The following is a 16,893-nucleotide window of genomic DNA, read 5'->3' as shown; positions in this document are numbered from 1 at the left end:
GTGTTGTGTTTAAGTTAACATATATAACACAAGATATTTTTATAAAAAACTCACGAATGAATAGTTTTTTGCCTAAAAACACCATTAACTTTAAGAAACACATCTTTTACTGACAAAAACGATGGAACATTGCAACTTTAGCAAAAGCAAGAAGAATCATTGGTAGGATATTTTTTCTATCCTCTCATCATTTGTATTAATTTTCAATTATTTAGTGTACTACAATTTAGATCTTTTTCTTTTTATGAAAGATTACATTTGTTTTAAAGTAATTAATTTCTGGCCTTACATGGATCGTTTCAGTTTTTGATTTGGTGTATATTTTTCCAAGTGGTGACGAATGTCTGGTGGGGATAATAATAGATTCTTGGTTAAGATCTTAATTCATTTCTTGTAATGGTGTTTCTTAATCAAATGATTCCTGATATAATGGAAATGACAGAGTGCAATGTGATGTAACCAACTTTAATCTTTAGACTTCAAGTGAGTTCCCACTTCCCACCCCTAATTATTGAAGATTGGAAGAAAAAGGCTTGATAAAACATCACTAACTTTTTTTACTTACTCGTGCGCAAAATATGGAAATGGAATGAACATACATCTAGCTCCTCTGCAGCCCTGTGCTAGTAGCCTCCTATAACTCTAAGTAGTCTTGGGAATTTGTTTCTTTTTTCTCGATAAATTTCATAAAATTTCATTTATGGTAAAATAGAGGTTACATGAACTTCAAAAACATCAAGATCAAAGTTCGAAATACAATTAAAATGTACTAATATAGAGTAATTCGTGAAGAGAAGTAACGAACTACCAACAAGAGTACCAAGCAATTCGAAGATTGAAAGAATGGTTTTGGGATTATAATCCAACCATTTTGATAGGATTTTTTCTTCTTGAAAAAGAAATCTTCTCATAAAAATATGAGAGTAATATGCCCAAAGTCCTAAGAGGACATCAGGAAGCGCCCTCTCGCGGTATATCGAGAAGAAGGAGGCAAGAGAGACGATAGACCGCGTTCACGAAGAGTCATGCGGACAAACAAGTAGCATACAACTCTATCGTCTTCTGCAGAGAATGAGAATGTACTGGCCAATTATAGCCGCCCAAGCGGCAACAGTGCAAGATAGTTACAAAAATTTCCAAATGACGCCATAACCAACTGAAATTTATGTATCAGCAGAGGAGGATTGGAAATAACCCTTAATAAACTATACCAAACATGAGCGCTTGTCAGAGTATAGGCAAGAGGCATGCGTCAACATGAGGTAAGAGGGAGATAACTAGAAAAGGAAAATGATATTTGGGAAAGGATCTTTTTGCCCCTTCTCTATTTGGGTATAGTACTTGTTGTGTCTTGGACTAGCCTCCTAAACAACTGAATCTCTTTTTTAGAGTTCAAATGCCATTCCATCATGTCACCAAGGTTTTAAAATTGTGATCCTGGCTCGTTTTCCATTTTTAAAAATCGATTCGTATATAAAACCGTGATCGAATTTTCATGATAGTATTTTATATATGCATAAAATATAAAGTAATGTATTCATATAATATATAAACAATATATATAAAAACAACTAGGTGGTACAATTGTAAAAGTCATTGCTAGCATACCTTAGAAACCTATTTTGAGGCATATTCATTTTCTTTGAGGCATATTCATCCATTATATTATCTAGGGTGGGTTTATAAGGGGTGTCTAAAGGTAGTGTAATTATCTATATATCCCTAAATAATTTCAATTTGTCATAGTTCCCTTATCCTCAAAAACCTAAAATTAAAAATCAAAATAAACTTTAAACTTAAACATTTATGACTCCAATTCAATAAAGAAATTAATCAAACAAAGGAAATACGAATCGAAGTGAGCGATGTTGGAATGCGAAATCCAAATCTCAATTGCTCTTAGATGTATTTTAGAATGTATGCGTAACAAACCCATCTTGTTTTTGATTGATTTTATTTTGTTTGATCAGTAAAATATGATTTCAAAGATGAAATTAGGATTTTCAGAAGATCAGTTCGGCTGATCTTGCAGTATTAATTTTGAGCCGAACTTAGTGTATGATTTAGAGAAACACTATGTTCGGCAAATGCGACTTTACAATATTTTCAGCCGAACCTCAATTTTCCAGCCGAACCTCAATTTTCCAGCCGAATCTCAATTTTTCAAGCCGAACCTAGTGGATGATTCAGTTTCTGAGTGAAGTTCGACTGATAACTTTTGAGCCGAACCTCTGTTTTTTTGAAATTATACCTAGGTTCGGCTGACAAGTTATCAACCGAACCTAGGTATAATTTCAAAAAAATAGAGGTTCGGCTCAAAAGTTATCAGCCGAACTGTTCATCTGGTCAGCAGATTTGAGTTTTAAAAATTCAATTTTTTGGCATATTCAACTTATAAAAGGAAATTAAACCTCGATAGAAGTTTACCTCTGATTTGAATCACACATTTTGATCACTTCTAATCAATAAAATCTCAAAAGTCAAAACCCAAGCTTTTTTTCTTCACTTCTTCTTCTTCCTCTCAAAAATCCCAACTCTCTCACATAAATTTGTTTTTTCTACTAATTCACCACTAATAATTTAATGTTTAATCAATCCTTAAAATTCATAATTAATCAATTATAATCATAATCATTTACACTAATTATATAAGGGTAGTTATGCCATTATCAAAAATGGTGGATGAGGGGTGATGTTGTTTTTTATTTAGTGACCCCATTTTGGCATTATCTAGTATGCCTCAAAAAAATCTAGTATGCCTCAAAATAGGTTTCATACCTTGGGCTCCAAGTTCAAAGCCAACCAGATTTATTCAATGATTTGGAAATGGACGTGTAGACTCGTACGAATCGACTTGTGACTCGTACGAGTCCAAAAATTATGCACTTCACCACCTTTATAATGGATGTGTAAATATGCTTAAATTTAAATTATTTTAAACACTTTCTGTGGGACAAAATTTTGCAAAGGCAAAGAGAAATCTCTGTATCGCTGATATGTCAATGAAGAATTCACGATTCAAGTTAAATTCGATTCATTCAATCGAGTCATTTGATTTGAAAATGGACGCGTAGATCCGTACGAATCGGTTCATGACTCGTGCAAACATCACCATCTTGAGAATGTATGCTAAAATCTGCCAGACAATTAAAAATTATTTCAAACTCAATTGTTGCAGCAGGAGACAGTTTTTTAAGGGGTCATGACTCGTGTAGGAATTACCTATAGATCCTATTATAATGTTCTTAGTTAGTGGCAGGTCCACCCACTAAAGCCCAATAACCAGAGGTCCATAATTAAAAGAAAGAAGAAAAATGGACCCAATTTTTTATCACTTGGTCCTGTACACGTGCGAAATTAGGAAAATATTTTCGATAAATGTCTGGATTACCCTTCATACATAATAACGATAAGACTAAATCAGTCACAGAGATTTTCATTTTTATTTTCATTTTCTCTTTCCACGACTCCAGCTCTGCGTTGAAGATCGAAGAAACTCCATTTGAAAGCATCACCGACGAGTTTTATTGAATGAATCATCAATAAAATCCAACAAATAAGATAAGTTTCATCTATTTTGATTGTTAATTCGGTCGTAATCCTTGATTTATCAGTTTGGATAAGAATTTACAGAAAAATCTATGGTTTCAAAAACCCTAATAGCACTAAATTCACTTTGAATTCCTAACTCGATTCACAATTAGTTTTTAGATCTGTAATCTCATTTCCTTTCTCGGTGATTTTAGCTAAAGATTGGTTGTATAGATCTGAGTTGTTGATGTTTGATTGTAGATCCGTGGTTGCAGGATCCGGTAGTACATATATGTCGTACTGATGGTATTATAATTGTTGTATATGTTTAAGATGTGTAAAATCCATCTCTTTGTTTTGAATTTTTCTTGTTTATGAATCTGTTTTGTAATTGATATTATTTTGATTGGGTGGATTGTCAATTTGAGATAATTTTCCGTTTTTGGTAGATTATTTTTTTTCCCAGTTAAAATCATACTTTTTCTTGTTGTTTTAATTTCATAATCAGGAGTACATATGTGATGTACTGAATATAATACGGTCGTTGTATGTCTATAAAATGTGTAACATCTAAATTATGTGTATATGTGTGTGCTTTGTGTAGAAAAAAAATAAGTATCAGTTTGATAATCTAATGAATCAGCATTGGTATATGTCTTTCTTTTAATTTGGTGCAGGCCTTTGTCGTTGGATTCATGCTCTGTTCTTATTCGGATCTAGAGACTAACATAATTCAGGTAGGTAGCTCTTAAGTTTTTTATTATGATTATTCTTTTATAGTTGATTCTATTTTCAGTTGATCTTGGGTGTGATCCAGCAGTGCATATATGATGTACTGTTTATATCAGTATGTTATATATGTAGTGCTGCAAAAGAATCCAGCAGTGCATATATGGCGTACTGAAAAAGAATTGTTTTGCTTTTGTTATATTCATTACTTGTTTTGATATGCAATTGATTTTTAGTTTTTGAATCCGTCTAGTGGATATAGGTCGAAGAAGAACGATTTGTCTGTTGGTAGTTTAGTTCGGGTTAGGCGTAGGAATGGATCGTGGTGGCCGTGGCGTATAATGGGATTTCCTGAATTTCCTGATGGTTGCGTCCTTTCTCTGAAGGATCAAACTCCGGTGAAGTTCTTGGGACGATATAATGCAAACATGTAAGTGTTTCGATATTCCTGTTTATGTAATCTTGTTTAGTATGAAGTGTGTTTTAATGGGTGTGCATAATGTATGTACTGCATTATCATGCATTTTTAGTGTGTTTTGATGAGAGTGTGTAATGCATGTATTGCATTCTCATGCATTTTTAGTGAGTTTGATGGAGTCCATAATGAATGTACTGTATTATTCCCAGATAAGTATTGTAGAAGGTTTTTGCAGCTTCATTTGGTATAATTTGGCAGTGCGTATATGCTGCACTGCTGAAAATTCAGTTTATATACGCTACACTGACGAGAAATCAGTGTATAAATGTTGCACTCTGTAAAAATCATAGTCTACACTTCATAGAACATTACAGTAGCTGCTGGTTTTTTGCTCCATAACTATTATTCTGCACTACGCATAACCAAGTAATCCGCTTGGAGTTTTTATACATTTTTTGATCATCTCAGTTGGTCACTTAGAAGGGGGATCAACAAGACGTGCTAGTTGATATGGTTGCATAAAGTCATTCTTACAAGAAGAGATTGGTACACCTTATCAACACAACTACGTAAGACTCTTGCTTAAGTTTCTTTTTTCGCATAGAGGAATACCAAAAAAAACAACTAATAAACAGTTTATCTCCTTTCTATACCTTTTTCTCTTAGTATACCAGCACCGTCGTCTATCCGCTGGACAACCCATAACGATTTTAGTTTCAATTTTTAAGTATATTCAGTCTATAATTACCCAAGTTGGACTAAGTGAAGTATTGTTCATTATGGAGACATTGATAGGATCCTGTACATATTTTTCTTAACATTAAATCCGTGTTATTATGTTTAAAATCCACTGAAAATATGAGTGCATCCAATATGTACTGATAGTTGTGAAACGAAGACTTGCCTTTCTTAGCATTACACATAGGTTTAGATAGCATTAGTTGTGTTTTGTAACGCAATCACTGTCATGGTGTGAAAGAAAGAATTTTGTTTCTTAGCATTATCCATTGGTTATATGATCTTTTTGGGTTGGTAATGGAATTGGCTTATTAAGCAGTTTATGTGTCGGTTCGAGAACGATTTTTTTTTGGATTATACAGTATGAATTGAATTTATTCAAGTGTAAATGTAAAACATGAACTGAGTGTAGGTATACTGTCAATAAATTGGGTGTATAAGTACTGTCAAGAAATAGTTATTTGTTGCGTTCGAAAAAGAAAGTACCGAATAAATTGAGTGCAGATGTACCGTCAAGAAATTGAGTACATCATTTATAGACTGGAAAACATTTTGCAGGATTATTACTCTTCGTTAGTTGGTATGGTTTGCTAAACGCCTACACGTATTAAGAGTTTTCATTGGTAATGGGTGATAAGTGCCTTAAATACATCTTTTGAATGTCAATTTTTTATGCTTTTCTTAGTTAATCCTATTGTATTTTTGTATATTACGTTTGTTTTATTTTGCAGGCATTTTGGAGTCATGTTACATGAAAGAAGATGAGAAGAGGCATAATTCATCATTTTGGCTACGCTAGGTGCTAATGGATTTGAAGCCAAGGCAGTCACACTTATTAATCGGGGTAGCCACCTGCTGTGATAAGGGCCAGTCTTATACGCAGCAACAACAAAGCTAGGTCCTAATACACTCGACCAGTTCCGCTCATTTCATCTCAGTCTACAACCAAATACGAAGAGCTGCTGCCAAGAGTTCACCGTTGTCCAACAAAGTCGACCAACATCTAGTCACGGTTCTTGTGGTCGTGTTTGAGGAGGAAAGGCGTGATCCAGAAGCTCAGAACAACACGACAAAGTGAGAGATTAATACCGAGAAACCAGTTGGGAAAGAGTTGTTGTCTGTCATTGATTGGAATGAAGATCAAGGGAGATCAGGACTGGGATCTCGAAGCTGAGAAGGAAATAAAGATTGGGTATTCAATTTTGGAGAGTTTGGTTTGATTTTGAAGTCGTTTTTCTGCCAAGAGAAAGCAGTGAAGAGAAGATAAGTTGCTGCCGTTATGATGATAAGTGATGATGAATGTTTCTGATTTTTGAATGAATTAGAAATGTGGATGCTTGTGTAATTTAATTATTGTCGCAGGGAAGGAGATTGAAAGAGCTTAGGATTCAACATCAAGCTCAGAACTGTATATAAGCAAACTGCACACAGGTTGTTTGTAGAAAGGCCGGAAAGAGCATTTCTTCACAGTTTCAAGATCAGCTGCGACCAACTTAGTATGTCAGATGTAGGAGATGTTAAAAATGCAGACAAGGGATTGTGCAACCAGTATTCACAAATCCAAGTAAGTCTTTTGCAGTTATCAGCCATGGTTACATTGGTTGTACAAGGGTTCGACCAGACTTTCGACAAGAGTTTGAGGCGAGTAATCAGTAAAGAGGGCAACAGTTCTGCCCAAGTATTGTGTAGCTTCTAGTGTTGGCTCGAGGCTGTGCACAAGGGATGTCTGGCAAAGGCAAAAGCTTGATTTATAACTTGAGATAAACATGGAAACATTGGTCGAATATTCAAAGATTGGGTTTGTAAAACTTGGACGAAAAACCAGTTAAGAGAGTGAAGCTTCTTGCCATTGATTTTGATAGTTAATAGTGCAGAAGATATGTACTCGAATTTATAAGTATATAAGCTATGTGTACTCAAATTTTTAAGCAGTGCAGCGGATATGTACTCAATATAATAAGGGTGTACACATGCACACGTTTGGTAGTAGAGGATATTATGGTCATTTCAATATTTTCAATTAATTTTGGACCTCCAGATAAAAGAAAATTCCGGTTGGACCCTACTATAAATAACTATATGGGCCCAGGACCAACCAACAAATTTTCCATTTCAAAATGGACGCGTAGATCCGTACGAATCGGTTCATGACTCGTGCAAACATCACCATCTTGAGAATATATGCTAAAATCTGCCAGACAATTAGAAATTATTTCAAACTCAATTGTTGCAGCAGGAGACAGTTTTTTAAGGGGTCATTAGCTTGCACAAAATTTCAAAAACAATGCCATTGCAAATAATAACAATAAATATGAATGTGGATCTAGCAACCATATATAGATTAGTAAATAATTTACGTGGTGGTTCTGACATGAGCTAATCATCTTTACATAAGCTAGTAGAAGCCCCATTTTATACTTTAAATCCGACATTGTGCACAAAAATATCATTTCTCTGCAGAACTCATTTCCAGATAGTGGACTAATATTCCCTTTAGGAATTTTAGACATCCATTCAGCTTCACTACAAATACCATATTTTTCCTAAATAATACATTACACAATTGATGCGTCATTCTTAATGGCATATCTTCTGTTAGAGTATTGCTCGGTTGAACCTACAAGTTTTACTATCTCAAGCTTGTTATCAATGTTAGGTGATCGGAACTATATCTTGATTTCTAATCTACTAAGTCAAGTTTCGGATATGTTAGAATTGTAGTTGAGTATCAGAGATCACCCTTGAAGACTGAAGATCGACAAAGATATTTGGAGAACTTGTGTATCAGGTATGTGAAGACTGAACCATTCTATTTTGCTCATTATACCATCATTCTATCTATTGAAACTATGTCGTATGACTTACAGTAGATACACAAAGAATATGTTTCGAGTCAAGCTTGTGTTGTGGAAAATCTCGAAATATGATTTGGCGATTAGATGTTCAAAGTTCCTTAACAATATTAGTTCTATGAATTAATTTGTGGATAAATTAAAAAGTACCCATGCAAATTATTATATCACTTGGAAATGTTTCAAACATCATAAGAGATAATATGAACTTACAGAAATTTCTACTTAGGGTAGGTTGGCGAACCAGTTCGCAAACCATAGATATCTGAGGTACAGAAATACAGGTCGGTTGGCGAACCAGTTCGCAAACCGTAAGTTTAGTTGGAACATTTCACGAACCTGGTTGGCGAACTGATTTTATAAGTTGGATAAATTGGGTAGCAGTCGGCGAACCCGGTTCACGAACCGTGGTCAACTGAGTTCGGTAGTCTAGTAGGGCTGGCGAACCCGGTTCACGAACCTTAGCACCCTGACTCGTGAACAAGCCCTACGGTTGGCAAACCGTTGTACCAACTGTCCCGACAATGTTTAGCAGATACTTAAAGACTTATTATTTTAATATGTTTAGCATTGCTAGAACTCTCTCAAACACTACTAAGACTTCATTGATCACTTAAATACTTATGTGTGTGACTCATTGAAAATGTGGAGGTACCAAAATACACCACCAACTTTTTTTTAGGCAACCTGTATAGACTAAAATCGAATACAACTCCGAGAGTTCAACTTAATGAATCTCAATCAAGGAATTATATGAAGAGCTTATATCTCTTTGTTTCACAATCAGAAAGATTACAAAACCAAGCTCGTGAACCTGGCACTATTTGAGAGTACTTGGACGATCTCAAAAATCAATATCCAAGAATCAATCAAGTCGTATCCAACAAACAAGGATGGATGTATCTACTTTGATTGATTCACGTATAACCTGTGATGTTTCAATTATAAAGATAAACAATATAATGCGGAAAAAGAAATAACGCAGACACCAAATTTTTTGTTAACGAGAAAACTGCAATTGTAGAAAAACCCCGGGACCTAGTTCAGACTTGAACACCAAATTGTATTAAACCGCTACAAACACTAGCCTACTACCAATTAACTTCAGACTGGAATGTAGTTGGACCGAATTAAACCCTCACAACAATTCAGTTACAGTCACACTCCTTATGCCTCTTGAATCCTAGCAGGACTCCGGGAAAATGAATCCCTTAGCTGACGTCCTTTACAACCTAAGAGTTTCTTCAACTCAATTGAAGACTTTAAACCAATCTTCCTCCCACAAATAAGCATATATGTGTGATTTCCTTTTTGATCGTAGATCAAAGTGAGACTGGAAATCGATAGAAATGGACAAAGTCTAGATAACCTCAAAATCCGGACTTATGCTTCCCGGAGAGCAGCCTAGATTATTATTCACCTCACAAGTATTAAACATGTGGAACCAAAAAGTCTGAGACGAAGAGTACTTTGTGATTTCTATCTATGTTGTTCGAGTGAGCAGCTCGACAATCAAATAAAGATCTGGATACAAGAACTATCAAGATAAAAGACAGTTGGACCTGGCTTCACGAATCCCAATGAAATCTTTTTAGTCGCTAAACCCTATAAGGGTTTTACAACCAGGACACACAAGAACAGTGTCGGGATTCAAAAATCCTAGTTTCTTGAGGTTCTCCCTTATATAGACTTTTAAAGTATATGTTGCTTTTGGTTTAAGCTAAGATATCTTCGGAACCAAGCAAACAATATCCATCGTTAGATGAATCTTTGAAATGAGATTAACATAACAAGATATACACTCTGGTTAGGATGAACCGTAACCGAACAATATATAAAGACATTGTTCATGGACGGTTAGCCAAGACTAGCCGATTGAACCATAAGCTTAATCATTTTCATAAACACTCGAGACTTTTAAGTTGGAATCACAACCATAGGTTATAATTTGATCAATCATATCTATATAGTGTTTTTAGATATTTATTCAAATGCTAATTATCTCACAGAAATATTTTTATGTGCATCTGATAATATTCGACAGAGCAAGTACATGTATTCTACCTTGTTCATGACTATTTTTATCATGGTAAATATACCGGGTATGTGTACTCTTAAGATAAAAACAAGTTCCGGATCTTACAGAACTTTTCCGGTTTACGTATCGGGTATGGATACCACACCGGTTTCAATACCAATAGTTCTTTTTCGGTGTGCATACTAGGTATGCGTACCAATCCAGGTTCACGAGTTCCCAGACTTTTTGTGGTATGGATACCGGGTATGCGTACGACTAAGTCACCATCGACATATAACTACTCCAGTACGTGTACAAAGTACAAGTACTACGGTTCCGGACTTATAACAATTTTTCACCAGTATGTGACCTGGTGTTGATGGTGGATTTTAGTTCAGGGCTAAAATTATAAAACCAAATTTATGCACTGACATCCTGTAAAGGATAAAGCCACTGATAAGTGATGAATACTTCTTCACTTCGCTAATTTACCTAGTGTTGATGGTGGATTTTCTTTAAAGGCTAAAATTGTAAAGGCCGAAATTATGCGCTAACATCCTGCAAAGGATAAAGCCACTGATAAAATGGTGAATACTTCCTTACTATAAACTTATATCATTATGGAAAATTTCTTGTTTGGTCCTAGGCCCATATAGTTATTTATAGTAGGGTCCAACCAGATTTTTTTTTTACCCGGAGGTCCAAAATTAATTAAAACATGGAAATGTCCATAATGCCCATTACTACCAAACGTGTGTGTCTACACTGCTTACAAATTTGAGTACATATCTGGTACACTGCTTAAAAATTCGAGTACATATTTGCTACACTGCTTACAAATTTGAGTACATATCTGTCGCACTGCTTAGAAATCTGAGTACATATCTGTCGTACTGCTTACAAATCCGATTATATATCTGAATGATTACAAATTCGAGTACATATTTGCTGCACTGCTTCCAGGTAGAGTACAAATCTGTAAGAATCAATGACAAATAAATTAGAAAACGTGTAACATCACATACATTGTGATGATTATAATTTTTCTTCGACTGTATTGCCATGCTTCTGGGGGCAAACCAAGGATCTTCTATTATCGTTTTCTTCTTAACTGCATATAGATTGACTCGCTTTACGTACTGCTAGTGTCAATGCCTGCAGACACACAAAAATTAAAACGTTCATCATAGGGGCCATAACTTATGCCCAAACATACAGAGTCTAATTTGAGGAACCATACAAACCAATGCAAATAAAACTCATAATGCACGATAAATGGTCTCCACCAATAAATCCAAAATTTAATGAACCTGAAAAACTGTGGGCTGCACGGTGATATTACTGACTGAGCCATCCTGCTCTGTTGCGGTCTCCACCAATAAATCCTGCAGAAATACATCGAAGTCTGGTCAACAAAAGCAGCAATCTCATAGAAATCCAGTCATAATATAACTGAAAAACTATATTACTTCTGCTGAAATAAGTCGTGCAACTATGTTTTTTGTTTTTGCTAGTTTCTTACAGTTAATCGACAACCAAAAAACTAAACTGGAAGCACATAATTGGCATTCTTGATGCCCCTTCCATTAATCCAAAGAATCTAATACACAAACACTTAATACATTAAGAAAAAGAAAAAAAAACATTAGTATCAACAATGAGAAGACATTTACAGCATAAGCTGCGCTTTACCTCGAAGCTAACATTAGTAGTTTTCCTCAATCATAGCCAGAAAGAATTTAAAATGGGTGTAATTAAATTCAAATTACCATGGGAGGTTATCAATGATTTTACCTGTTGATTGTTACCACATAATGAGAAATTTTTTATCAACAGTAGCTTAATCAAATCTAAGAAGAGCCGAATCTGAAACGCAGGAGACATTAATTTAACATCTAAAATAAAAATGGTTCTAAGCAAGCACATGGATTGCAATTCGGTGGATCAATGAAGGAACCCCAACCTTGAGTGTTACTGAGAAAAGTACACATCTGTTCCAACAACGAAGTTCTCTATGCCACATTTGTTATGCAACTCAGATATGCGCACATATTAATAAATTTAATCTGCTTGCAAGGCTCTATTATTGTCATGGAAATATATACTCGATAGGATAATAAAATAGCAAAACCCAAACTCCTAAATCAGCTAATATCAATATAGAAGACAATGGTCATGGAAAAAATCAATTAATGTTCCACTGAAGAAGAATTCTTTTCAAAGACATCTAAATCAATTCCTGAGTTCTACGCCATGTCTCCAATTTATGCTCATTTCCTAAGCTTTATCAAAAGCATTGTTTCATCTGATGTGTTAAACTTAGTCAGCATTAACAACTGTCCAGATGATAAGAAAGTTAAGTTAACATATTAACTGAACCAAACCTGTGAGAGCAATCATTCTACACCGGAAAATCCTTATTATTGTGGCGATTTTTCAATAGCATTTTTCTCATCTTTGGTCGAATCTTCCTGCAAAGGAAAAATAAAGAAATGGTTAACCATTTAGTTGTATATAGAGTTGATAAAAAAAAGATCAACATTGGTGTCAGGGAGAACAGACTGGAGCTAAAATGCATTCTTAAAAACGACAATCGTTGCAAGATAGGAATATTCTTTGATAGTAATTAACTTAAGGTTAGTTATTTGTATACACGACTCATGGAGACTGTATTGGCTAATGCAACTCCATAGCAGTTGGGGCTTTAGTTCAATATTAACAGCTCAACACCATAGTACCAACTCCATATGCTCATCATCAACGGCCGGTTGTCTCCCAGCCAACTTTGATGTCGTTTGATACATATGGTTGAGAAGCAATACCAAAAGGTAGTACCAATGGAGTAACGGTGGTTTTGAGCAGCAAAAACAACACACGGCAAAAGGAAACACCAATGAAAGCATATTCTACACAGTAATCTACTTTTCATGGATTTCATAGGTACATCAGCGGGAGAAAAAGAAGCAATACCAAAAGGAGGGAAATTAAACCATGGTTGTACCTGCAAAATGGCGAGTACAAACCTGTATATGAATACGTACCGCGTAAAACACATCAACAAAACTAGAATCTATTTCAGTATTTCACACACGTACTGAATCAAACACAACAAAAAGCACTTACTATCACTATGTGACATATGTACTAAAGATTCTTGAATTACAAATCAACTGCATGACAAGAATAGGTGACAGATCTATGAAAAATAAGAGAATCGAAATACATATTACCGTATTTAACATACTTACTGAAGGATAAGACTAAAAAGGTGACAAAACTATGAATCAAACACAACAAAGAGCACTTCATATCAGTATCTGACATATGTACTTGTGGATAATAACATCTGAATCTACAAACAAGCGTGGTTTTGAAGCGAAAAACAAAAAGATAATCAAATTAAGGAAGTTCTTTTCAGTATTCCATATATGTATCTATGATTCATAAGTAAAATTCAACTGCATGTCAAAAAAACTTATAAATCTACAAATACAACAAAATCAAAACAGTTATATCTAAGTATTGCATATATGTACTTCTAGATCAAGCAAAAAAAATTTAAAAAACTATAAATACAACAAAATTAAAGCAACTTTTATCAGTATTCCATATATGTACTGCTGATCCAAACAATTTGTAACAACAAACAAGCATGATCTGAACTATTTTCATCAAAAACTACCAGTACATCATATATGTATTGATGGTTCATAAAGAAAAACAAAGTGAAAAAAATCTAAAACTAACAAAAAGAAACTAGTATAGGCAAATCTCATAACGAAATAAACAAAAAATGTGAGGATCCATCTAGATCTGACCTATTTTCACGAGAATAAACTAATCAAGCATGGAGATCGAAAAATCAAACATCAAAAAGGACCATATATATGTACAGATCGAAAAAATCACCAAACAATGCAAGATCAAGAAAAAGAAAAAGAAAATAGGTTCCCATTCATATCATCACCATCATCATTCCCAATATTTCCAATCATTCAGATTGTGTCCAGCACACAATACAACAATAATTTTATTGATGATGATAATTTATTCCTAAATCTCATCAAATATAAAAATCTTTTTTGCTGAATACCTGGGGCTTAACTTGATTCATGTCTATGAACGCGAATTGAAACATAAATGAGTTAAAGAGTGTGAGAGAACTTACACCGGAGTGAATCCCAGGGCGATTGGTAGTACTCTTGAAAGTAGTGTAAAGAGAGATACAACAGATCAAAAGAACAATGAGTGCAACAGATAATCGTTCTAATAATCCACGAAGTCTCCGGAGTTGTTTAAGCTGTCGATTTCCTCTCCTTCCAAACACATCTCCTGCCCTGAAAAACAAGCAAATACTCAGATGAGATGAGATCAGATCTAATGAGCACTAGAATTATCCTAATACAAAAAAATAGAAATTAAAGAATGAAGAAAATTAATGAAGAAAAAACAAGATTTCCCGCATCAGTAGAGAAGAGGAGAGGGAGAGGGGGAGAGAGAGAGAAAGAGAAACTGAATCTGAGAAGAAAAAGAATATGGAGAGAAATTGGCTTATGTTTCTGTTATATATAATAAAGGCTATTTTGGGAATTCTAAAAATGCACATAATATTTACACACGTGTGCAGGACCTGGGCTTAAAAAATTAGGTCCATTTTTCTCTTTTCTTTTAATTATGGACCTACCGTTACTGGGCTTTAGTGGGTGGACCTTCCACTAACTAAGAACACTAGAATAGTACCTATTGGTAATTCCTAGTATCATTATCAATTAATGCATGACCAGCCTTGTATTTTCTGTACTGCTCCACTCTCATTATTGGTGCGGCATGACGACTGAGTGTTGCTGTCAGCAGAGCAACACGAATCTCCAAGCGTTAATAATGAAGCATATACGAAATACCCGTACAAGATGCAATTATCGGAGTGTTATACTAACCCGATCGAGCATCTGGACTGTCTACGTCAGTCTTGGAAATAATCACGACCACGCAAGTCGGCCACATAGGTGCAAAGTCACGCCTGACAAAATAATCACCAAACGCCAACCCAGAATGGGATATCCAGACTGGTGTGGAGCAGCTTGGAAAAGCTCGTGCGCACAAGACCGCCTACGACAGTCTCAAATTCATCATGACCGTCCAACTTCACCAGCATGGTTGGACGGCGTAGATTATCCCATGACCGGTTAGGCAAAGCTTGTCTAGTACACCGGCGGACCTTCTTCCTACCTGCATGACCGACTCTTCCCTTACCTGACTAGATTGCAACATACGATTGTCCGAAGTTGGGTCAGCGTGGAGAATTGAGGGTTGCAGAAAATTCCACTAAAAACCTAAAATTGATCACGACCATCCAACTTCACCAGCATGGTTGGATGGCTTAGATTTACCCTGAGACGGTTGGACACATACCACCACACTCAGCACCGGCCTAATAAGTGCTCCACACAATCGGCCTCTCCAGATGAGGTATATAACACGTACTTTCGGTTAGCCAAACTAGCTAACACGCGGCCGGCCAAAAACCCTAATTAGGGTTTTGTGTCGCAAGTCGATCACGAGCGTCCATTTTCTCCTGCTCGAATGGAGAGTCCAGGAGTAGACTAAGAAGGTCATGTGAGTATCAATACGATCACTGTGGGCCCACCTATCTCCACACCCGATCGACCAAGGCATACCATGGATGGTTGCCTCGATTCGCATGCCCAAACTAGGCGTGGTCACACTTCCCAATTGCGAACCAATCTCAACCACTCAACTTCGCCGGACAAATTGAGTGGCTTAGATCACATTTCTATGGGACAATAAGGTACAGACGTGTACACCATCCCGCCGTCTGCACGCATGACTGATCGGCCAAGACCGACCAGGCTTGGTCGTCTCGAAACGCGCGCCCGAAGTAGGCATGACGCGCGGCCTTTGCGGCATGAGATTTCTGTCGCAAATCAATCTCAGCCATTCCTCTTTGCCTGACAAATTCAGTGTTCTAGATTGCACCTTCATGAGACAGTGAGGTATAAACGCTTACACCAGCATGCCGTCTACACGCATGCCCGATCGGCCCTGCCAAATATATCTCCCATGCTTGGATTCGACCAAGCTAAAGGTTGGTGTTTTAGCACCTCCTAAACCCTAATCCAACGGTCGCAGATGTGGGTCGCAATCCATCTCGTCCGTCCAACTTCACCAGCTTGGTCGGACAACCTAATACAGGAGTTAGGCGACTAGTGAGGCATCGCCACGATCACCGTCCACCACTCTTACACAAAAAGTGATCGGCCAATTCAGGACTTACCTGTACAGCCTCCAAACGATCACTCGAAGATGGATAGACATGCATCTATTTTAAGACGCTTAATCGTGAATTACTCCGTTAAGCCTTAAAACAACGATGCTTCACACATGTTGATTATATTCGATGCATTACCTGCATAGAATACACATGATATTTCAAAAATATCGACTTCCTAAATAACTTAGTTATTTAATATAGCATCACATGCTACCTTTTATGGGTCCCACGATCCACACACTCGAGACATTAATCATGTCACAAACTGGGGGATACATTCTGGGGTATTGCTCTGGTGGTTTACAGCGTGCATCGC

The sequence above is a fragment of the Papaver somniferum genome, chromosome 7 (genome assembly GCF_003573695.1).
Source record: "Papaver somniferum cultivar HN1 chromosome 7, ASM357369v1, whole genome shotgun sequence".
Taxonomy (NCBI): Eukaryota; Viridiplantae; Streptophyta; class Magnoliopsida; order Ranunculales; family Papaveraceae; genus Papaver; species Papaver somniferum.
This window is presented reverse-complemented; position numbering follows the sequence as displayed.